The following is a 23,883-nucleotide window of genomic DNA, read 5'->3' as shown; positions in this document are numbered from 1 at the left end:
ACCCAAAATTAGCTCTGACATTCCACAGTGGAGAGAGACAGAGGTGCAATTGGTGCTTCAGGCCCTCACAAAGGGGCCCACACCACTAGGTACTAATACCTGTCTCAAGTCTCTCTCAATTCACACAGTTTTGGAACCCATGACCCTTGCCTAGCGAGTGCTACTCAGTTGATGGTGAGTCCCTCCATCATAACAAAAGGCCAAGTACAGTTCCAAGCACAGTTCCCATAATCAGGGTAATAACAATTTACTCTTCCCGCCCCAATAACAGACACTGGGGATCCCACAACAGCTGAAGTGACCATTTGGGCAGCTATGGCCTCAGTCTAGGCGGGGTGGGTGTGCCTATGCAAATGAGATCGGCCCCTGAAGTTTTTTTTCCACAACTTGCCACACCTCACCACCAGATGTCAGGGTGGAGCTCATCCTGACACTGCTTACATCCTCCCCCCAGCCGAGAATTTGTCGTCCCGACAAATCACACGCCCTTTATACCAACTCATTGGTTTCCTCCAAAGGGCCTCAGGAAGCCCACTTTAGCTTCCACAAGCCTGTGTGCTAAATGTATTGGCTCCTCACTAGTCACCCCAGGTGCATCATAAGTTAACCGTTTCACTGGTCTTATCACCCTGTCTCGTCTATTGAGACTCTCTGTTGCCGAGGTAGGGGGAACATCCTCTTGAGTGACGGATGGAGAGGCTTCCCTGGAGGGTCCCTCGGCTACTGGCGTAGGCCCCTGCACTCCTAGTTCTAACGCTGGAGGGTCCAAGGTGCCCAGGACATCCTCTACCTGTGTGTCTCCATTGTCCAATAACCTGTGTGTGTCATCACAGGGGGGTCTCATCAGCGGCACCGGGGTGTCAGAAAGGGGCCTAAATAATTCCGCCATGGGGTTTAGGGCAGAAGAGGGAAAACTCTCGTTTGGTTCAGCTGATCGAGACTGAAATCTTGTCTCCATCCCAGGATACACCAGGGTTGTGTCTTCCTCCTCAGACTCACTCTCAGATGTGCAGAATAGGGGTAAGTTAGCTGCAGGGGGCCCGCTGTCTGTTTTGGATGGCGGCTTGGGTCTAGCACCTCTGTTCTGCCCGGCTGCCCTGTCGTGGCCCGTCTCATAAGGGATGCTTACCAATTCCCCCACAGGGAGCAAAAGGTTTCTATGCACCGTCTTTATTTGCCCTGGGCCGTCTTCAGGTTTGATCTTGTAGACCGGCAGATCTCCCAGCTTTTCCATCACCAGGTAAGGTATTGCCTTCCATCTGTCAGCTATCTTGTGTTTGCCAGCAATACCCAAATTTCGCAGCAGGACTCTGTCCCCCGGCTGGAGCTCCTGCGAACGCACTCTAGCATCATATCGATGTTTGTTGCGGTCTGCGTTCTTCCGAGCCGCAGCGGTAGCCAAATGGGCCATAGTGTCTCTGCACAGGGGGCTTTGGAGACCTCCCCTTATTCTTGGACTTAGATTTGTTCTTGCTGGACTGATGTCCCCTGGTGAGATCGTTCAGAGGCTTTACAATCGTAGCATAGTTTTTCACAAATCTGCGGTAGTAGCCACTAAATCCGAGAAAGGTCTTGAGTTCTCTGTAGTTACTGGGACGTGGCCATGTAGTGAGTGCTTCTATTTTATCAGGATCAGTACTCACACCCTCTTGGGACACGATGTGACCCACATACTTCACTGAGGTTCTGCAGAACTGGCATTTGTCAATTGAAAGCTTCAGACCATAATCCTCCAACCTATCAAGCACTTTAAGAAGTCTTTCTTCATGCTCCTCTAAGGTTCTTCCAAACACAATCAGGTCATCCAAATAAACTAACACTTGCAGTAAATTCATGTCTCCCACAACTTTCTCCATGAGACGTTGAAAGGTGGCAGGTGCTCCAGAAATCCCTTGGGGCATGCGTTCGAACTGATAAAACCCTAATGGGCAGATGAAGGCTGTCTTCTCCTTATCTTCTTCTCCCAGAGGGATCTGGTAGTATCCACTTCGAAGATCCAACACAGAGAACCACTGGCTTCCCAGCAAACAGTCTAAGGCATCTTGCACTCGAGGCATAGTGTACTGGTCGACCACAGTACGGCTGTTTAGGGTGCGATAGTCAATACACATCCGAATTTTCCCATTCTTTTTACGGACTACCACAATGGGTGAGGCGTATGGGCTGCGGGACTCTGTAATGATGCCATTCGCAGCCAGCTCCTGAAGATGATGTCGCACATCTTCCATCTCAGAGAGAGCAATCTTCCTAGATCTCTCCCTGAAAGGTCGAGAGTCATGGAGTCTGATATTGTGCTCTACTCCTTTTGCACATCCCACATCCCACTCATGCAGTGAGAACACCTTGGATCTTTCACAAAGTTTCTTCCTCAGGCGATCTTTCCAGTCCTCGGACACTGGTGAATCTCCAAAGTCAAACTTTGCTGGGTCTATTGTGGGAACTTGAGTTTCACACTGGGGTTTTACAATCGACTCAGGCTCAAAGAGGTCTGCTATCTTTTGTCCTTGCTTCACAACAACATCACGACTCGTTTCATTAGCAATCAGTATAGTCACCCTTTCCTGGGCTTCAGCAGGTAGGGTTATGACTCCACTGGGGACCAGCACTCCTTCAGGGAGCTCTCCTCCCATCGGCTGCTCTATCATTGCTAACGTCCCTTTACTGCCTTTCAGACAGGTACTCATGACAAGCACTTCTTGCTCCGTCCTTGCAGGCACTACTAAGGGGGTCGTGCCCGCGTACTTCAGTGCCCCAAGCGGTAGCTCAGATGTCTCCCTTTTAGAGCTCTCAATTTTCCTATAGGCTTCAGCACAAAGCGTATGGATCATCAGGGTATTCAGGTACTGGTCCCCAGCCCGCCTTCTGCAGTAATCCGCGAGTACCTTGAAGAGACTGGAGTTGGTCCCTATCAGCACAGACATATCAGAGGTCCCTTTAGGGTCAGGGCATATTAAGGCAGCTGTGTCTACCTCTTCTCTTACCCCAGCAACCTCCTCTGGGAATTCCAGGTGCACTATGACATACCCTTGGTAGGGGTATTCATCCATGCTGAGGCCACACAGGCCAAGGCCAGTCAGTGGCTGTATAGGCAGGTGCCTAAGCATCTGCTGGTAGAATGACTGAAATATAATAGTCACTTGAGATCCAGTGTCAAGCACTGCTTTACACTCCACCCCTTCAATCCTCACCGTGACCTCTGCTCGAGGCCCTATCAGTCCTGCGGGGATCCCAGCTGGACAGTCTTTTCTGGGGGAATCTTCAAATCCTGCAGACCTGGGGGGTCCCCGTCCCCAGACCCTCTGGCAGCTACCGGATCTCTCCCAACTGATCCTCAGCTTTCCATACACCAAGGAGGGGTTTTCTTCATTACGGCACTTGGCAGCACTGTGTCCATCCTGACCACATCGGTAGCAGAAGAATTGACCTTTCCCCCTTCGCCTGGGTGGGATGGTGGCTCTAAGTGCGGGCTTCTCAATTGCCACCGGTTGAGGCTTCTTATTCCTGGAAGTCTTAACTTGGTCAATGGTACTTTGCAGCTCAGCTATCCGTTCCGTCAGGACCTGCATTTGTTGGGCAAGTTCCTCTCTGGTGCTCACCATCAGTACACTGGCCGCTTGCAGTGGTGTTGTGCTGGCTGGATCCGATGTTTGGGCTTCCCAAAACTCACTGGCAGCCTGCCTTTCTTCCTCCTCTCTGACCTCTTTCATCAGCTGGGAGTAACTTGGGGGATGTTCCCGTCGTTCTCTTAGCTGGAGATGAAGTAGAATCGGGTTCTGATACTGAGTTCCTCTTACAATTTGAGCCAGTCTGGTCTGATCCATCTGCTCAGCAGTCACTGCTCCCCTCATGACAGCTCTCTGAAGCAGTCTCTCCAGTCTCTGTATGTAGGCTGAAGCCTTCTCGCCCTTTTGTTGTCGGGAATTAAGGAACTTACAGTAGCTGTCTTCAGGGTCCTCTACGCTCCCAAAGTTGTGTTCAAGGGCCTCTAGGCAGTCCTTCACACTGACCCCAGGGTCAGTGAGCTTCAGGGTGCGAATCACATCTAATGCTGGGCCGCCAAGGCTCTCTATGAGGCATCTTCGCTTTTCTGCATCTGGTACGGCCCACTCTTGCAGCATTTCAGTGGTATGCTCTAACCAGGGTTCAAACTCCTCCTCCCCAGCAAATAATCTTAACTTACGACAAGAGTTTGACGCAGCATGGGACAGCACAACCTTTTCCAATGTTTGCTCCAGAGCTTTTCTCCAATCATCAGCCGAGGCTGCAGCCTCTGAGCTAGAAGCTGCTGAGCCAGGGCCCAACAAACCTGACAAATTAGCCATTATACAAACAGTAATTTCCTCAAAATATAAGCACAAACAAAAAAAATATAAATTGTTTTCCAATGTAGTGGATCACTCAACAGGTGCTTGCGAGGGGTACTGACCCAGGGATCCCGGACGAGCCCCAAAAATGTAACCCTTCTGCCCATCAGAGTTGGCAGCAACAAGGGCCGGGTTCAATATCTAGGGGATCCATTCCAATAACAAAATGCAAACCGGCTCGAGCCCCCACCCAGTGACCTGGGACAAATATATACCACCCCCGCTGGGCGCCTCCAAGAGGCAATACTTCCCCTCTCGCAAGCACATAGTCTGAGTGTAGCAAAAAGCCTTTTAATAACAGAGAGAAACAATGTGGCATTATGTTGGGGAAACACCACCAACAGGATTCATAACACAACCCATGAGCAAAAAAAAACCACCCCAAGCAAATTGGGGCATGCCCCTTTCCCTCGGGTTCTTGAGTCCCAGCACCCAAACGTCTCTTGAGTCCAGCAATCCACAAATCACCCAAAGTCCAAAAAGTCCAGCCCCAGAGTTCAAAAGTTCATCTGCATAGTGTTACTCCCCAGTCTGGCTAAAATGTGCCTGTGTGTGGGGGAAAGGGGTAAAGGGCACCTTACGTGTCCTGAAGCTGACTGCCCCACAGGGCTCTGCTCTGCTACGCTGTCTCACGAACGGCTCTGCTCCACCACGACCGGCTCTGCTCTGCACAGCTCGCCGTCTCACGAACACACCGCTGTCTCACGGATGGCTCCGCTCCACCACGACCGGCTCCACTCCGCACAGCTCGCTGTCTCACGAACGGCTCCGCTCTGCACAGCTTGCCGTCTCACGAACAGCTCTGCTCAGCTCGCCATCTCACGAACACACCGCTGTCTCACGAACGGCTCCGCTCGGCACAGCTCGCCGTCTCACGAACGGCTCCGCTCGGCACAGCTCGCCGTCTCACGAACGGCTCCGCTCTGCACAGCTCGCCGTCTCACGAACGGCTCCGCTCTGCACAGCTCGCCGTCTCACGAACGGCACCACTGCACGCTAGATCTTCCGGCTCCCCACTACTTGACACAGTGCTCAGTGATTTCAGCTCTTAGTGATTTCAGCTCTCAGTGATTTCAGCTCATAGTAGTGGGGGCCTTAGTGCTGGTGCACCATAAGGCCAACGTGAATGCAGCCCAGTACCTGTAGCAAGACTCTTAATAGACCCAAAATTAGCTCTGACATTCCACAGTGGAGAGAGACAGAGGTGCAATTGGTGCTTCAGGCCCTCACAAAGGGGCCCACACCACTAGGTACTAATACCTGTCTCAAGTCTCTCTCAATTCACACAGTTTTGGAACCCATGACCCTTGCCTAGCGAGTGCTACTCAGTTGATGGTGAGTCCCTCCATCATAACAAAAGGCCAAGTACAGTTCCAAGCACAGTTCCCATAATCAGGGTAATAACAATTTACTCTTCCCGCCCCAATAACAGACACTGGGGATCCCACAACAGCTGAAGTGACCATTTGGGCAGCTATGGCCTCAGTCTAGGCGGGGTGGGTGTGCCTATGCAAATGAGATCGGCCCCTGAAGTTTTTTTTCCACAACTTGCCACACCTCACCACCAGATGTCAGGGTGGAGCTCATCCTGACACTGCTTACATCTTCTTAAACCCACCCCTAACAGATTCTGGCCAATCAGCATCCTCCACTTGATTCAAAATGGAGTCTCACAGGTTTAAGAGAGCACCACCAACAAATCTCTCCTATGGAAAAGTATTCTAAGTCTCTTTTTCAGGATAAGGGAAATTAACAGAAGAAAAGGAGAACCCACCCTGTAGTTGGTGTCTGTTTTCTGATTTTTCCATAGAGGATTCTTATGTAAGTAGCTAGATTTGGTTGCAAAAAAAAAAAAAAAAATTCACAAACACTTGAAAAGAAAATGAGTATTTTGGTTTGTTTGACTGGATTGGAAAACTTGTTTCATTCAGGCAAAATAAAAAAATCTTAGGTTTTTGGGATACTACTTTTCTTACTCTTTAGTCTCTTCTCTGGTCCTATGGTTAGTATGGTGTTTTGTTTTTAAGGGAAGGGAGAAGAGAGCCATTTTCTCAGGCTGCTTTCACCCTTTTCCACAGGGAGAGCATTCTCCCATTTTACTTTATTTTTTTTCCACACTAAACTATAAGTGGGAGGGAGGTAAGTAAAGCAAAGGGAGTAGATTTCTCCACCTCTCTTTTTAACTTGTTCTCTTTTTGCAGGGGATGGACTTTAAGTATGATTTTTTTTCCTCAACTAAATGAACACTCTTTTTTTTTCTTTTGTTTTTCAGAGTAGCAGCCGTGTTAGTCTGTATCTGCAAAAAGAAAAGGAGTACTTGTGGCACCTTAGAGACTAACCAATTTATTTGAGCATAAGCTTTCGTGAGCTACAGCTCACTTCATCGGAACTGTAGCTCACGAAGCTTATGCTCAAATAAATGTGTTAGTCTCTAAGGTCCCACAAGTACTATTTTTTTTAAAGCTTTGCACTTCAGAATTTTTATGAACAAACTTTATCAAACTCTCAAAAAAAACTTTTTATAAACCCCTTTTTTATGACAAACTTTTGTTGGAAAAACTTCTCACCAACTCTACAAACAATGTTAGCTGTCTAACCATTGGCACAACCCAGCCCTCTCCGTGATAGACTCCATCACAATGTTAATTGTCTCTCAATGATTTCATATCCAATTTGGTGTCAATTTATGAACTTTTGTTTTTTTCCTGACTGCCAGCCTCGCAAACTTATCTGGTCTCAGAGCATCAGGCTGAATTTTCCTTTTTATGCACCATCACAGAAACAACAATTCTGTAGTCCTTTTAAAATTTCATTATCTTCAGATGATGCCCTCATTCACAGCTATGCAACCCACTTCGCTTTCAGTGGAAACCTACAATGCCGCTTTTACAATGTCACTTTTCAAAGTGAAGCTGTGTTTTTAACTTAAATCTTCTCACACTAAAGGCTTCTGTGTAGAGCACTCCTGTTTTGTGCTCTGCTTCGCTAGGTCCTAAATTCCACCTCTAGTATTTTGATACTATTCTATTCCAAGCTAGTTCCAGTGCTAAGGAACAGATTACCTTCACACTCTAGCTGAGGAAACAGAGCTGGAGTGATCATGGTGCTCAATAAATATGTAATAAGAATTAACATCCCCTGCCCCAGAATGGCTCATGCTCCTCTCTCCAAGGAATCTTAGGGCTTGGCTACACTTGCAAGTTAGAGAGTGGTTCTCAAAGCCAGTCCGCCAACTTGTTCAGGGAAAGCCCTTGGCGCGCCAGACTGGTTTGTTTACCTGCCGCATCCGCAGGTTCGGCCGATAGCGGCTCCCACTGGCCGTGGTTCACCGCTCCAGGTCAATGGGGGCTGTGGGAAGGGTGGCCAGCATGTCCCTTGGCCCACACCGCTTCCGGTCTGGCGCGCCAGGGGCTTTCTCTGAACAAGCGGCAGACCGGCTTTGAGAACCACTGAGTTAGAGCACATTAAAGCAGCCCCGGGCGCCCTAACTCTGGAGGTGTCCACACTGGCAAGGCACGTAGAGCGCCTGGACTCTGCAGCTGAAGCACTCCTGGTAATCCACCTCCACGAGAAGCATAAAGCTTGTTGCGCCCCATCTGACATGCCCAGGCGTCAGTGTGGATGAGGTGTTGCATTACTGCGTTGTGACTGGCCTCTGGAAATGTCCCATAATCCCCTGAAGTCAAGTGGCCACTCTTGTCATTATTTTGAAATTGGCTGCAGGCATTCGGCTATCCCCTTTCAAAGCTCTGTTTCTGACAGCCGGCATGCTTATCTGCTCTGGGACAAAGCGACTAGTGTGGAATACTGCTGTTGTGAGTGTGGGGGGGGGAGGGAGGTGAGGGGGGTCTGCTGCTGTCTGAACTTACAAAACAGCATGCTGACATGCTCTCAGCCCCTCAAAACACACTCTCGCTCCCCCCACATACCCACAACACACTTGAAAAGCACGTTGCAGCCACTTGCACATTGGGATAGCTACCACAATGCACTGCTCTTTGTGGCATTGCAAGAGCTGCTAACGTGGCCACACCAGTGCTCTTGCAGCTGACAGTGTAAACACACAGCAGCGTTTTCCCTGCTGTGGTCTCCAAAAGCTGATTTAACTCCCAGCGCTCTACATCTGCAAGTGCAGCCAAGCCCTTAGAAAAATGGAATGAGGGTATAAGTCTGAAACCCTTCTGCCAGCGGGTGGCAGCAATGAAGAGTGGGTTCAATATCTAGGGTTTCCTCTTATTATGAGACAGAACCAGTTTGAGGCCTCACCCGGTAATGTGGGAAAACTAAACGCTACCTCAGGCACCTCTACGAGGCAATACTTCCCCTCCTCGCAAGCACAGAGTCTGTGTATAACCAACAACACCAAGCCCTTTTATTAAAAGGAAAAAGGGAAGTCTATATTAATTTGGGAAAACATCACAATAACAGTGCAAAACCATACCTAAACAGCCTCTGCTTGGGCAATAGTCCTTTGCCTCAGTTCCCCAGCTCACTGTGTGAAAGGCTAATGGCTAAATGTCCTTTTAACACACCACTCTCCTCTCCCCTCCCCCCATGAGGAACTGCGGGGCTCAAACCAGGGCCTGTGGAGCCCCAGGCAGTGCTCAGACGATAGTCACTACCCAGCAGCTCACCTGAACCAGTGGAGCCGGGAGCCAGCAAAACTCCTGACTGGGGGAGATGTCCAACTTCCTCCTCCCTCTTCCCCCCGAATCGGCTGGGAAGCTCTACTTCCACCAGAAAGAGGCACAAGAAGTAGGTGAACCTGGTTTCAGAGTAACAGCCGTGTTAGTCTGTATTTGCAAAAAGAAAAGGAGGACTTGTGGCACCTTAGAGACTAACCAATTTATTTGAACATAAGCTTTCGTGAGCTACAGCTCACTTCATCGGATGCATACCGTGGAAAATACAGAAGACGTTTTTATACACACAAACCATGAAAAAATGGGTGATTATCACTACAAAAGGTTTTCTCTCCCCCCTCCAGGTTTTCTCCCCCCCTGGGGGGGGTGGAAGAAAACCTGGATTTGTGCTGAAAATGGCCCACCTTGATTATCATACACATTGTAAGGAGAGTGATCACTTTAGATAAGCTATTACCAGCAGGAGAGTGGGGTGGGGGGAGAGAAAACCTTCTGTAGTGATAATCACCCATTTTTTCATGGTTTGTGTGTATAAAAACGTCTTCTGTATTTTCCACAGTATGCATCCAATGAAGTGAGCTGTAGCTCACGAAAGCTTATGCTCAAATAAATTGGTTAGTCTCTAAGGTGCCACAAGTACTCCTTTTCTTAGGTGAACCTGATGAATCCTTGGCTGGCTGTTACTATGCATGCTGCCTACTTGCCTGACTCCTGAGCCCTGCCTGCCTGGCTATTTGTGTCCTTCTTATCCCAGACCCCATCTGTTCCCAGTTCCTGCCTCAGTGCAGGTCCCTGCTCCTATGCCCTACCCTGACTAGGGTGACCAGACGTCCCGATTTTATCGGGACAGTCCCGATTTTAGGGGACTTGTCCCGCGTCCCGACCTTACATCAGTCGGGATGCCCTTTGTCCCGATATCGGGACCATCCAGACCGCAGCTGCGGCACCCCCGCTCACCGCTTCCTGGGGCAGCTCCCACCGCCCGCCCACTGGCAGGAGTGCCATGTGCTGAAGGGGCTACACATGCTGAAGGAGCTACATGTGCAGGTGCTGGGAGTGGGCAGAGAGCCCTCGGCCCCTCCCACCCAACTCAACCCGTGACCCTAGGAGCCAGAGGGACCTGCCTGCCGGATGCTTCCCGGGACGGGAGCCGCCCCAGGTAAGCACCGCCGGGACTACCCACCTTGCCCCCCAGCAGGTCCCTCTGGCTCTTACGGTGGGGGGGGGGGGCTCCAGCAGCTTCCATTGGCACTTTTCCCGGCCAATGGGAGCCATGGAGCTTGCACTTGTGGCAGGTGCAGCATGTGGAGAGTCTGGAGACCCCCCCTTGCCGCTCTCACCCTAGGAGCCAGAGACCTCCCAGCAGGGCTGGTGAGTGCGGCCAGGGAAGGGGGCTGGGTGTGATGGTGAGTATCTAGGAGTTGGGGGAGGGGGTGCTGGGCTGTGAGGGTGTGGAGGGCGCTGGGCAGTGGGGGAGGTTTGTGTGTTTTGGGGTGCTAGACAGTGGGGCCCTGTTGGGGTGTGCTGGGAAGTGGGGGAGATTTGTGTGTGTCAGGGCCCTGGGCAGTGGGGGTTTGTGTGGGGCATTGTGTAGTTGTGGTGGTGGGGCTGTGGGGAAGGGCCCTGGGAGGAAGGATGGAAGGGAGGGGAAATCTGTGTGTACTGGGAAACTAGTGAGTGGGGGGTTCTGTGTGGGGTGCTGGGCAGCTGTGGTGGGGCTGTGGGCAGGGGGGGCGCTGGGCAGGGTGTGTGTGTGCACAGCACTGTGCATTTGTGGTGGAAGGGTTGTAGGGGGGCTCTGGGCATAGTGGATCCAGGGGCTGCTGGGCAGGGGAGCTGTGTGGCGCAGCATGGGCCCACCCCCAACAGGAAGGGGCATGCTGGTAGCACAGGGCCAGGCGGACCAGTGTGCCTCTGGCTCCGGTCAGGGCTGTGCACCTGTGTCTGTCTCTTCTCCCCGCCCCGCTCGCCCAATGTGTCCTAATATTTCGCTCTTACAGTCTGGTCACCCTAACCCTGACTCTGATCTCTGTCTCTGGTTCTGACCTGGACTCTGGTTCCAGGCTCCTGGTCCTACACCCACTCACAGCTAGTTGTCCAAGGTGTGTTCATGTGAGTTCACCTCCCAACTCTGAAGGGGGGGACGGGGTGTGGTTGAGCCATGCCTCTGGTCCTGCTGCTCACCACTATCGTTGTCTTTGCTGCTGCATAATGCTCATGGCTGCTGCTGTGATCCCATGTTCTGAGGTTCTACCACTTAGCCCTGTTCTAAGGGATTGCACCAGGTAATGGGGAAACCCACTGCTACTATAGCCTCTGGGTTATCTTTCACTGCAACACTATTCTGGTTCAAGCACTGTAATTACTGAATAGAAACAAGGATACTCAACTGAACCTGAGCAGCTCTGTCTTTAAACACTAGACAGGTCAAATTGTGTCTAGTACCCTTTCAACAGAGTCCACATCCCTTCTGATTTTCAGTCAGATTTGGTATCACTATCTCCTTCTTAGCAAATGAGGTTAAAGTTAGGGTGACCCCCTCGATTAGGGCATATTAAATTCAGTTCAGCTGTTTAGTCATACAGTAAAAATAACATTTCATTGCCCGTGTCCAAGACTAAAGTGAATTTTAACCCAAAGCAGCCAAAATTGATCACTTTGGCAAAGCAGGTCTATCCCCTGATCACCTAAGCAAAGTAGGTGTGTTGATGCAAATACAGTCTGCTCCTGAAGTCCGGTTCATTGTCCCAGTTCATTAGTGGAAGGCAGGGGAGAGCTCATTCACATCCTGGCTTACATCTGGCTCAGACAGCTACATGTGAGCAGGATGAAATGAAGTCTATAAACGTCAAGAAAATTATAGTGTCATTTAACTTTCAGCAGAAGGCTTATTTATTTCTAAAGAGATTACATAAACTGTTCCCATCAAGAACAGAGCTTTGTTATGTGTGTAAAATTGTTGGAAGGAAACTTTTTATTCATGCTAGGGGATTGTCATGGCATTGAAAACTTCTGGCATGAAATTATAGATTCCATTCATAAGACGGTATGTCTGATGTTTCCAGTTTACATACACCAGTGGTTTGCCCGTGGAATAATTTGGAGTGTATATATTTAAAGAAGCATCAAAATAAACCAATGGAAGGATACAGGTTCAATCTCAGCAGTAGACTGTCAGGGCTTAAGGCAAAGAACTGGGATAGTGTGCTGGCATAGGAGTCAGTACAGCAGTTCTACATCACCCAGGGATTCCCCTACAGGATACAGGTGCGGAGTGTTTCACTTCTCAGTTAAGATGGATTTACAGATGTTTACATCACAAAAGCAGGACAAAGAAGCCAGAGTAAGGACTAGGATCTGGCCACTTATAAGTAATCTTCCTCTATCATAGACTACTGACGTCTCCCTGGCCTTGGCCCTAGATAGCAGAAGGTTCCAAGGTGGGGTGATGATGAGCTATAGAAAGCTACCCTAGACATACAGGGTCTGATTTTCAGTCCTGCTTAGGCCCATTTACATCAGTGTAGCAGCATAAAGGGGCTTTTCAATGGGCAGAAATGACCCCCTAGGAATAGCCTCGCACAGAAGGCTTCCCTAGCTGATGCGGAGCTGGGGTAAAAAGCTGTACAGTGGCCCTGTTCCCAGACCCAGACATAGGGCTGGAGTGAGGGTGTGATAAATTAAGAGAGTGGGAGCTACCTTTTATGGACACCCAGCCAGCGAGTTAGCTATAAAGTCCCTCTTGGTGGCTGCTTGCTTTACCTGTAAAGGGTTAAAAAGTCCCTCAGGTAAAGAAAAGGGAGTGGGCACCTGACCAAAACAGCATATGGGAGGGCTAGAACTTTTTTAAATGGGAAAAAAGCTTTCCCTTTGTCTCTCTGTTGTTCTCTCTGGGCTGAAGAGATGGGGGCAGCTGGAATGCGGTGTAAAGTTTGGACCAGGTATGAAAATTCTAGAAGGATTCATTGGGACAGGGAATGTTTAGAGAGACTCAATTAGGTTTATTTCTTTTATTTTCTGTAAGGCTTGTGGACTCTTCTGTACTAACCCTAGATGCTTTTGTTTTGCTTGTAACCTTTAAGCTGAACGTCAAGAGAGCTATCTTGATTCTTAATTTTTGTAATTGTTTCTTTTAAGATCTAGCAAAAAGCCTTAGTTCCAAATGTATTTCCTTTCTTTTGGGGTTTAATAAAATTTACCTTTTTAAGAACAGGATTGGGTTCTTGTGTTCCTAAGAGGTTTGTGTACATGTTGTTTAATTAGCTGGTGGCAACAGCTGATTTCCTTTGCTTTTTTCTCAGCTCTTCCCTGGAGGGGGTGTGAAAGGGCTTGAGGGTACCCCACAGGAAGGAATTCCCAAGTGTTCCTTCCTGGGTTCTCAAAAGAGGGGGTGGGGGAGTTTGCACTTGGGTGGTGTCAGCATCTACCAATCCAAGGTCAGAGAGAAGCTATGGCCTTGGGAGCTTAATACCAGCCTGGAGTGGCCAGTATTAATTTTTAAAATCCTTGCGGGCCCCCATCTTCTGCACTCGAAGTGCCAGAGTGGGGAATCAGCCTTGACAGAGGGCATGTCTAGGACTTGGCTGGAGTATATTACATTGTGGCTCTTCTGTTTCCTAGGGCTCATGTTTGGCCATGGGAAGCAAAGCATACGTTAAACCATTCCTGACAGTGTGCTAACGCTGGGTGTTGGCAGCCCTCTCCATGGCCACAGAACAAAGGAAGTGCAAAGGTCGCTTAAAGCCATCCCTGCCCCCAAGCACAGGCGTGAAGTAACTGACCTTCAGCCAGGAGACTGCAGGACTCTCCTGAGCTATTCCCTAATATGACTCTAACTTCATGGAGCAGCAGAAAGTGCCATGGTGAGGGAGTGGGAATGCTCAATGTAAAAAGGCTCCCCTTACAGCCTAACTCTCTGGGATCCCAAGGTACTGTAGCACGGAACCTAGACAGTGGCAGCAGCTGAGGGAGTTATTAAAAAAAAGGCCATTAAAATTTACAGATGCAATACAAGCCCAATGGGAGTGTAACAGGGAGGCAGATTCTAGGATCCTGAATGAAGATGCATGACTCTTCTGTTGAGTCATCTTGATGTCAGAGGTGCTTGAACTATACATAGAGATGCAGAGGTATTTCTGTTGAGTCACTCTGAGGTTAGACTAGATCCATTTTAGAAGTATAAGAGGGCATTGGAGGTAAAGAGAACTAGGGGCAGATACTATGAGGTCCTACGGGGAAACCTTAGGAAAGCTTATGGTTTTGTGGTGATTTAAGGTCATAAGAAAGACAAACCACAGCAAGGGACAGATTTAGTTTACATTCATTATGTATATGTGCTGTTCAGAAGAGGTTGGCATGTGCATACTGGGATTTGTGCAGGTGTATGTAAGAACAGAATTTAACCCTGTGAATATATTATTCCGTATTTGTATTACAATAGATCTTAGAGGCCCCAGCTGATACTGAAAGTCTACCATGTAAGGAGCTGTACAGATGCCTAGTCCATGCCCTGAAGATTTTATGCTCTAAAGAGACAAGACAAATAAAAAGTAGGAGGTAAAACAAAGGCACAGAATGGTTTAGCGATTTACCTAAGGGCAGTGACAAATCAGGTCTAGCACCTGGATCTCCTAACTCCTAGCCTAATGCCTGTTCCACTAGCCCACACTTCCTCCAAAGCTGTAATATGTGTTAAAAGGAAATGTATAAAACATCTCAATTAAGATATGAAAATTTCTGGTGTCACAATCCCATGTAAACAGATGGGATTTTAATATCTGTTTGTTGGAAAGAAAAAAAATCAGGTTATTAAACAAAAATCATTCAGTCATTTAAACTCCGCGAATATGATTAATCTACCTGGCATTTCTGGGTACCCATCATTATAGGAGCTGAGCACCTCAGAAATGCTAATGACTGTATCCTCCCAATGCCCCCAGAAGCAGAAGATTACTAGAGGTACTGGAAGGGAAAGTAATTTGTCCACATTCACAAAGGAGCTGGGAATTTAGCCTAAGTTTCTACATCCCAGTTCAGTTCCCCAAACACAAGTCCCTCCTTAGTCACTTGATTTAATGCTGGTATCTCCTTTCATATGCTTTGCTTTCATATGTTTATTTTAAATATTGGGCAAAACCAAGCTCTTTTTGTCCCAGCGAAGATCCCAGATTAGACACCCAGAGCTCGGTGTTGCTCTTGCTTATACAGTTGCAACCCCAGTGAAGTCAGAGAATTGAATTCGGCCTTGGCACTGCAGCAACCTGCTCCTTTGTGCAAAGCAGGTATCATGTAATGCAAGCTTCCCTCACTGTTCAGTGAGGGATTGGACCTGGACTGGCCTGGACTAACCATCCTTTAGCACAGGGAGAAAAATACTGTAGGCTCTCTTAATTACTAACTCTGCCTTTGTTCCAGTGTGTCACATTCGGGCGATGTGGCCAAATATATCTTCCTCAGAGGATGGACGAGACTGCCGTCTGCATTTGGCACTGCTTACAGCATTTCAGCCGTGTAGTTTTCCAGGCTACCCACTCAATGCTAGATTGAGACTACAGACCCAGACTACAGATGGACTGGCAATGCAATATCCACTTTACCCATCCAGTCCCAAGGGCACTGTTCCCTCCACAAGGTATGCCAATAATCGATTTATCTCATTCTGCTTTGATCTTTTAAACTTAATCCTTTCCAGCCACTAAAATGGAAAAAAAAATCCATGCTGAACATCCCTTGGATCTTCTTAGGTTAGGGCCATATCATACTCCCTTGCACTGATGCACTGTACCAACACTTCCTATGTACAAGGAGAAATAGGCTCCACAGAGCTGGTTGGTTATCCCCCCTCCTTGTGTAGATGGCCAGGAAGAGGTGGGAGGACATTGAGCGTGTCCTTAGCACTACCTTTCCCTATCCCCAGTTTGTCCTGGCAATGTAGTTACGCCTGGCAATGTAGCAGCTTGGGCCACAGGGATGTGCGGGCCGCAGGGACGTGCTGGCTGCCGCTTCCCGCAACTCTCATTGGCCGGGAATGGCAAACTGTGGCCACTGGGAGCTGCAGGTGGCCGTGACTGCGGACGGTCAATGAAAACAAACTGTCTCGCGGCCCACCAACAGATTACCCTAACGGGCCATGTGCGGCCTGCAGACCACAGGTTGCCCACCACTGATCTAAAGAGTGGAACAATGAGAAAGAGAAACAGCATGATAGAAATTTTCTAACATTGTGGGTCAAATTCTGCTCTCAGGTGCTTGTGAGTGGTTCTCTTTACAGGGGGTGGGGGAAGTGTGTGCTTTCTAAGGGACTACTTGGCCCTGTAAATGTCAAAGAGTGGAGGGGGATTGGTTGTGGAATAAGCTACTACTCAGCACTGATACCCATGGCAAAAACTGGTCCTGAATAAGAAACTGAAATTACTTGTAGATTTCAGTCATTGGCTCTCACCTGAGGTATTGAAATTGCAGTTTGCAAAATAAATAATAGATATAGTTTTTAAAAAAGTCAGTGCGCTTGAAGATACTCCATTCACTCCTATATAGTTTTTATTAAGAATTATAGAAGGCTTACTGGGTATTGAGGCCCACATTTTCAAACACAAATGTTTCTAGTACTGGATGGTGTGTAATAACATGTGGACTTCATATTTCTAAAACAAAACTGGCTCTTTTTTAAGAGAACTATTTGCTTTTTGTTCTATATTTGTACAGCACCTAGCACAGAGGGGAGTAATACAAATATATAATATAGAGATTAAAATAAGAACGGCCATACTGGGTCAGACCAGTGGTCCATCTAGCCCAGTATTCTGTCTTCCAAAAGTGGCCACGCCAGGTGCTTCAGAGGGAATGAACAGAACAGACAATCATTGCGTGATCCATCCCCTGTCATCCACTCCCAGCTTCTGGCAATCAGGGGCTAGGGACACCCTGAGTATGGTGTTGCATCCATCACCATTTTGGCTAATAGCCATGGATAGACCTGTCTTCCATGATCTTATCTAATTCCTTTTTGAACCCTGTTATTGTTTTGGCCTTTCCAACATCCTCTGGCAAACAGTTCCACAGGTTGACTGTGCGTTATGTGAAGAGATAAGGCAACCAAAACTACACTCAGTATTCAAGCTGTGGGTGTACCATGGATTTTTCAGTGGCATTATGATATTTTCTCTCTTATCTATCTATCTCTTTCATAATGGTTTTAACATTCTGTTATCTGCTCAATGGACAGCAGCAGTGAATAAAGCTGTTTTCAGAGAACAGTCCACAATGACTCCAAGATCACTTTCTTGAGTGGTAACAGTTAATTTAGATCATAGACTTTAAGGCCAGAAGGGACCATTGTGATCATCTAGTCTGACTTGCACATTGCAGGCCACAGAACCTCAACCACCCACTCCTGTAACAGATATCTAACCTCAGGCTGAGTTACTGAACTCCTCAAATCATGGTTTAAAGACTTCATGTTACAGATAATTCACCATTTACACTCATTTAAACTGTAAGTGATCTGTGCTCCATGATGCAGAGGAAGGCAAAAAAAAACCCAGGATCTCGCCAATCTTACCCAGGGGAAAAGTCCTTCCCAACCCCAAATATGGTGATTAGTTAGATCCTGAGAATGTACTCAAGAACCATTAGGCAGACACCTGAGAAAGAATTCTCTGTAGTAACTCATAACCCTCCCCATCTACGGCCCTGTCTCCAGCCATTGGGGATTTTTGCTATGAGCAAAACCCATTATAGGCAGTGCCACCCTACCATCCCCTCCATCAACTTATCCAGTTCAGTCTGGAAGCCAGTTAGGATTTTTGCTCCCACTGCTCCCCTTGGAAGGCTGTTCCAGAACTTCACTCCTCTGACAGTTAGAAACCTTCACCTAATTTGAAGCCTAAATTTGTTGATGGCCATTTGTAGCCATTTGTTCTTGAGTCCACATTGGTGCTTAATTTAAATAACTCCTCTCCCTCCCTGGTATTTATCCCTCTGATGTATTTATAGAGAGCAATTGTATCTCCCCTCAGCAGGGCCGGCTCTAGGATTTTTGGACACCCCCGTTTTTTTGTGCCCCCCCACGCCCCCAGCTCCGCCCCAACTCCACCCCTTCCCAACCCCTTCCCCAAATCCCCGGCCCCGCCTCCTCCCCCGGGCGTGCCGCATTTCCCCCCCCGCATTGCTTCCTGCGGCTCCCCCCACAACCCCCCACCCTAGCTCACCTCCGCTCTGCCTGCTCCCCTGAACATGCTGCCGATCTGCTTCTCTCCCCTCCCTCTCAGGCGACGGAGAGGCAGCGCATTCAGGGGAGCAGGCGGAGCGGAGGTGAGCAAGGGTGGGGGGGGAGCACAGGAAGTAACGGGGGGTAGAGGAACCACTCCACTCCATCACCGCTGCCTCCCCCGAGTGCGCCGCCGCTCGGCTTCTCCTCCCTCCCTCCAGGCTTGCCGCGCGAAACAGCTGTTTCGCACGCGGCAAGCCTGGGAGGGAGTGGGGAGAAGTGGAGCGGCAGCAGCACGCTGAAGGGAGCAGGTGGAACGGAGGTGAGCTGGGGCAGTGGGGGGCACATTTCTAGCGGTGGCATGGCCAGTGCCGAAACGCCGCCCCTAGAAATGTGCTGCCCCAAACACCTGCTTGTTTTGCTGGTGCCTAGAGCCGGCCCTGCTCCTCAGCCTTCTTTTGGTTAGGCTAAACAAGTCAAGCTCTTTGCGTCCCCTCTCATGAGGTAGATTTTCCATTCTTCAGATCATTTTAGTAGCCCTTCTCTGCACCTGTTACACTTTGAATTAATCTTTCTTAAACATGGGAGACCAGAACTGCACACGGTATTCCAGATGAGGTCTCACCAGTGCCTTGTATAATAGTACTAACACTTCCCTGTCTCTACTGGAAATACCTCACCTGATGTATCCTAGGGCTGTATTAGTCTTTTTCATGGACGCATCACATTGACAGCTCATAGTTTTCCTGTGATCAGCCACTACTCCCAGGTCTTTCTCCTCCTCTGTTGCTTCCAACTGATAAGTGCCCAGCTTATAGCAAAAATTCTTGTTGTTAGTCCCTGAATGCATGACCTTACACGTTGCACTATTAAATTTCATCCCATTTCTATTACTCCAGTTTAGAAGGTCATGCAGATCTTCTTGTATGATATTCTGGTCCTCCTCCGTATGTATAGCTGGAATTATGTTTTCCAATGTGCATTACTTTGCATTTATCAACATTGAATTGCATCTGTCATTTTTGTTGCCCAGTCACCCAGTTTTGTGAGATGCCTTTGTAACTCTTTGCAGTCTGCTTTGGACTTAACTATCTTGGGTAATTTTGTATTGTCTGCAAATTTTGGCACCTCACTGTTTACCCCTCTTTTCAGATCATTTATGAATATGTTGAACAGCACTGGTCCCAGTACAGATCCCTGGAAGACATCACTATTTACCTCTCTCCATTCGGAAAACTGACCGTGCATTTCTACCTTTTGTTTTCTTTCTTTTAACGAATTACTGATCCATGAGAGGACCTTCCTTCTTATCCCATGACTGCTTACTTTGCTTAAGAGCTTTTGCTGAGGGACTTTGTCAAAGGCTTTCTGAAAGTCCATATATACTATATCCACTGGATCTCCATTGTCCAGATGTTTGTGGATCGCTTTAAAAAATTCTAATAGATTGGTGAGGCATGATTTCCCTTTACAAAAGCTGTGTTGACTCTTCTCCCAACAAATTGGGTTCAGCTATATGTCTGATAATTCTGTTCTTTACTATAGTTTCAACAAATTTGCCTAGCACTAAAGTTAAGTTTACCAGCCTGTAATTGCCAGGATCGTCTCCAGAGCCTTTCTAAAAAATTGGTGTCACATTAGACATCCTCCAGTTGTCTGGTACAGAAAGTGATTTAAGCAATCGGTTACATACAGCACTTAGTAGTCCTGCAATTTCATATTTGAGTTCTTTCAGAATACTTGGGTGAATATGCTACAATTCAGCTACATGCCCACAAACTTTCTGGTGTTTTCTCCAAACTCTTCCCTCTTGCAACCTTTGTCTCTCCCTCCAAGTTCCAGGTAGGTTGCTGCATATAATTTGGGTTGTAAATCCATTTTTATCCATTTTAAGTAGTCTGCTTTTCAGAAGCAGTGAGCACTTACAAATATCATAGAATCATAGAATATCAGGGTTGGAAGGGACCTCAGGAGGTCATCTAGTCCAACCCCCTCCTCAAAGCAGGACCAATCCCCAACTAAATCATCCCAGCCAGGGCTTTGTCAAGCCTGACCTTAAAAACTTCTAAGGAAGGAGATTCCACCACCTCCCTAGGTAACGCATTCCAGTGTTTCACCACCCTCCTAGTGAAAAAGTTTTTCCTAATATCCAACCTAAACCTCCCCCACTGCAACTTGAGACCATTACGCCTTGTTCTGTCATCTGCTACCACTGAGAACAGTCTAGATCCATCCTCTTTGGAACCCCCTTTCAGGTAGTTGAAGGCTGCTATCAAATCCCCCCTCATTCTTCTCTTCCGCAGACTAAACAATCCCAGTTCCCTCAGCCTCTCCTCATAAGTCATGTGTTCCAGTCCCCTAATCATTTTTGTTGCCCTCCGCTGGACATTTTCCAATTTTTCCACATCCTTCTTGTAGTGTGGGGCCCAAAACTGGACACAATACTCCAGATGAGGCCTCATCAATGTCGAATAGAGGGGGACGATCACGTCCCTCGATCTGCTCCCTATGCCCCTACTTATACATCCCGAAATGCCATTGGCCTTCTTGGCAACAAGGGCACACTGCTGACTCATATCCAGCTTCTCGTCCACTGTCACCCCTAGATCCTTTTCCGCAGAACTGCTGCCTAGCCATTCGGTCCCTAGTCTGTAGCGGTGCATTGGGTTCTTCCGTCCTAAGTGCAGGACTCTGCCACTTGTCCTTGTTGAATCTCATCAGATTTCTTTTGGCCCAATCCTCTAATTTGTCTAGGTCCCTCTGTATCCTATCCCTACCCTCCAGGGTATCTATCTACCTCTCCTCCCAGTTTAGTGTCATCTGCAAATTTGCTGAGGGTGCAATCCACACCATCCTCCAGATCATATCATTGTCAATGGGAGCTGTAACTATTCAGCACTTCTGAAAATCACATTAACTGCATGTAAATAATTACAATACGGTTTTAGAAGCCTAATGTTAGGTATCCAGGTTAGCAAATTTGCCCTAAGTCAATAATTGCCTTCATTAGCAAAAACAAAAACACAAACAAACCAAAAAGGTATGTTGATGGTCTGGCACCACAGAAGTTAACTGGAAGCAGAGCTCAATTGCCTTAAGAAATCTTTGGTCATGCAGAACACCATTACATACCATACACCAAAAAGAGATGACTTCATGGCTCAATCCCCCTTGGAGATTGGATTCCCCAAAGCACGGGGTGGGGAGCTGTAGTTACTGGGCACCTACTACGTATCATTAGGTGATTGGTGTGGAAAAAGTGCAGGCTGCTGCCTCCACACCACATTAATGCATCTTTGTTTTTAAGAAAAAAGAAAAGGAGTACTTGTGGCACCTTAGAGACTAACCAGTTTATTTGAGCATGAGCTTTCGTGAGCTACAGCTCACTTCATCGGATGCATAGCATATCGTGGATGCATCCGATGAAGTGAGCTGTAGCTCACGAAAGCTCATGCTCAAATAAACTGGTTAGTCTCTAAGGTGCCACAAGTACTCCTTTTCTTTTTACGAATACAGACTAACACGGCTGTTACTCTGAAACCTGTTTTTAAGAACTCTCTCTCCCCCCCACCCCCCCAAAAAAAAACACTTCACAAATTAACAGTTGTTTTCACAAGGGACACTTGAGTGGTCCTTACCTCAACAAAGATTATTGCTTCCTTCATAATTAAATATTCCTGCTACCTAACACTGGCTGAGAATTGAAGTACATTGCATTCTCTGAAGTTATCATGCCATTCAAAGCACTTCCACATGACACCATAATACAGTAGGTTACTGTAAGTATCCTGCATGCTGTGCCTTCAAATGCACCCGTTAATTACTGGGCCCTGTAAACTTGCTAACAAGACTATCCTTGTTCTTCCAGCCTATTGCTTTTTGCCAACAAAAAAAAAAAAAAGAAGAAGGCAGTCTGTTGGGCAAATAAATCTTTCCAGAGAAAACAGATCTGTTTCCAAATCAGTCAACTGTGCTGAGCTGGAAAGGAAGAAATTTTATTTTTTCAGGATGAAAGCAAAACAAGATCCTTCCCTGTTTACCCTGTCTCACCCATTTCTAAAGAAGGTCAGTTTAATTCCTTCATTATTTTTTTTCTAAAGTCTTATTTATCTTGAAGTCATTTAGCCCCTTTCAGTTCTATTAGCGAAGCTCTGCCTGGTTAGTCAAACATAGAAGCACTGTGCTTGGCCATCACAAACATGTGCAGATGCTGAATTACCCATGGCACTGAGTAATCAACCGGGGGGCGGCGGGTCTATCCTCTTCATCCTGGAACCCCAGTTCTCTTAGGATCTGAAAAGTTCCATATCAAGAGCTCATCTCTTGATTTGGCTTTCTTTTACTGTACTGTCGGTTAAAAATATCTTTAAAGCTATTTAAAAAATGATGATTTCATATTTACCCAAAACCTCTGCGTTGTGTTAGAATCAGAGTTTACGTTTCATCCTATCAGCACATTTTAATACTTGCACCTGACACCAAATTCACAGGTGGTGAAAGGCTGTGTAACTACACTGTGAGTTCTCCAAGTCAGGGACTGTCTTCATAGTATTTGTTTGTATACTACCTAGTACAATTGGGAGCTGATCTCTGGTTGGGGTATTTAGGTGCTACCATGATAGAAATAATTAATAGTAGAGTCCCTTAAATTTGATCAGGCTTCCTTAGTACACCAATCCTGTCTCTCAGCAGGAGGCTTCTGGGTACATGTCTGGCTCTGTTGATCTGTTTCCTTATTTCCTCATGCAGGTATTGTAGTTTTGAGAATGCTTGGTGAAGATCTTGTAGGTGTTGGTCTCTACAAGAGACACCTACAAGATCTTCACCAAGCATTCTCAAAACTACGATAACCCGCACGAGAAAATAAGGAAACAGATCAACAGAGCAGAGGTGTACCCAGAAGCCTCCTGCTGCGAGACAAGCACAAGAAAGAAACGAACAGAACTCCACTGGCCATCACATACAGTCCTCAGCTAAAACCTCTCCAATGCATCATCAGTGAACTACAACCCATCCTGGACAATGATCCCTCACTTTCACAGGCCTTGGGAGGCAGGCCAGTCCTCGCCCACAGACAACCTGCCAACCTGAAACATATCCTCACCAGCAATGACACACCGCACCATAGTCACTCTAACTCAGGAACCAATCCCTGCAACAAACTTCGATGCCAACTCTGCCCACATATCTACACCAGCGACACCATCACAGGACCTAACCAGATCAGCCACACCATCACCGGTTCATTCATCTGTACGTCCACCAATGTAATATATGCCATCATGTGCCAGCAATGCCCCTCTGCTATGTACATTGGCTGGACAGTCCCTACGTAAAAGGATAAATGGACACAAATCAGATATTAGGAATGGCAATATACAAAAACTTGTAGGAGAACACTTCAACCTCTCTGGACACACAATCACAGATTTAAAGGTAGCCATCCTGCAGCAAAAAACTTCAGGACCAGATTTCAAAGAGAAACTGCTGAGCTTCAGTTCATTTGCAAATTTGACACCATCAGCTGAGGATTAAACAAAGACTGTGAATGGCTAGCCAACTACAAGAGCAGTTTCTCCTCCCTTGGTGTTCACACCTTATCCGCTAGAAGAGGGCCTCATCCTCCCTGATTGAACTGACCTCATTATCCCTAGCCTGATTCTTGCTT

General features: G+C 47.5%; 1 long non-coding RNA gene across 1 annotated transcript in view; it reads left to right on the top strand.

The window, feature by feature from the left end:
* LOC114019826 overlaps positions 1–23,883 on the top strand; it is a 182,571-nt gene that overhangs the window by 88,586 nt on the left and 70,102 nt on the right. Inside the window, exons 3-4 of the long non-coding RNA XR_006286776.1 lie at positions 15,422–15,638; positions 22,084–22,280. This is a non-coding gene — a long non-coding RNA (uncharacterized LOC114019826). The remainder of the gene's footprint in view (positions 1–15,421; positions 15,639–22,083; positions 22,281–23,883) is intronic.

Source organism: Chelonia mydas, chromosome 1 (genome assembly GCF_015237465.2).
Source record: "Chelonia mydas isolate rCheMyd1 chromosome 1, rCheMyd1.pri.v2, whole genome shotgun sequence".
Classification (NCBI taxonomy): Eukaryota; Metazoa; Chordata; order Testudines; family Cheloniidae; genus Chelonia; species Chelonia mydas.
This window is presented reverse-complemented; position numbering and strand designations above follow the sequence as displayed.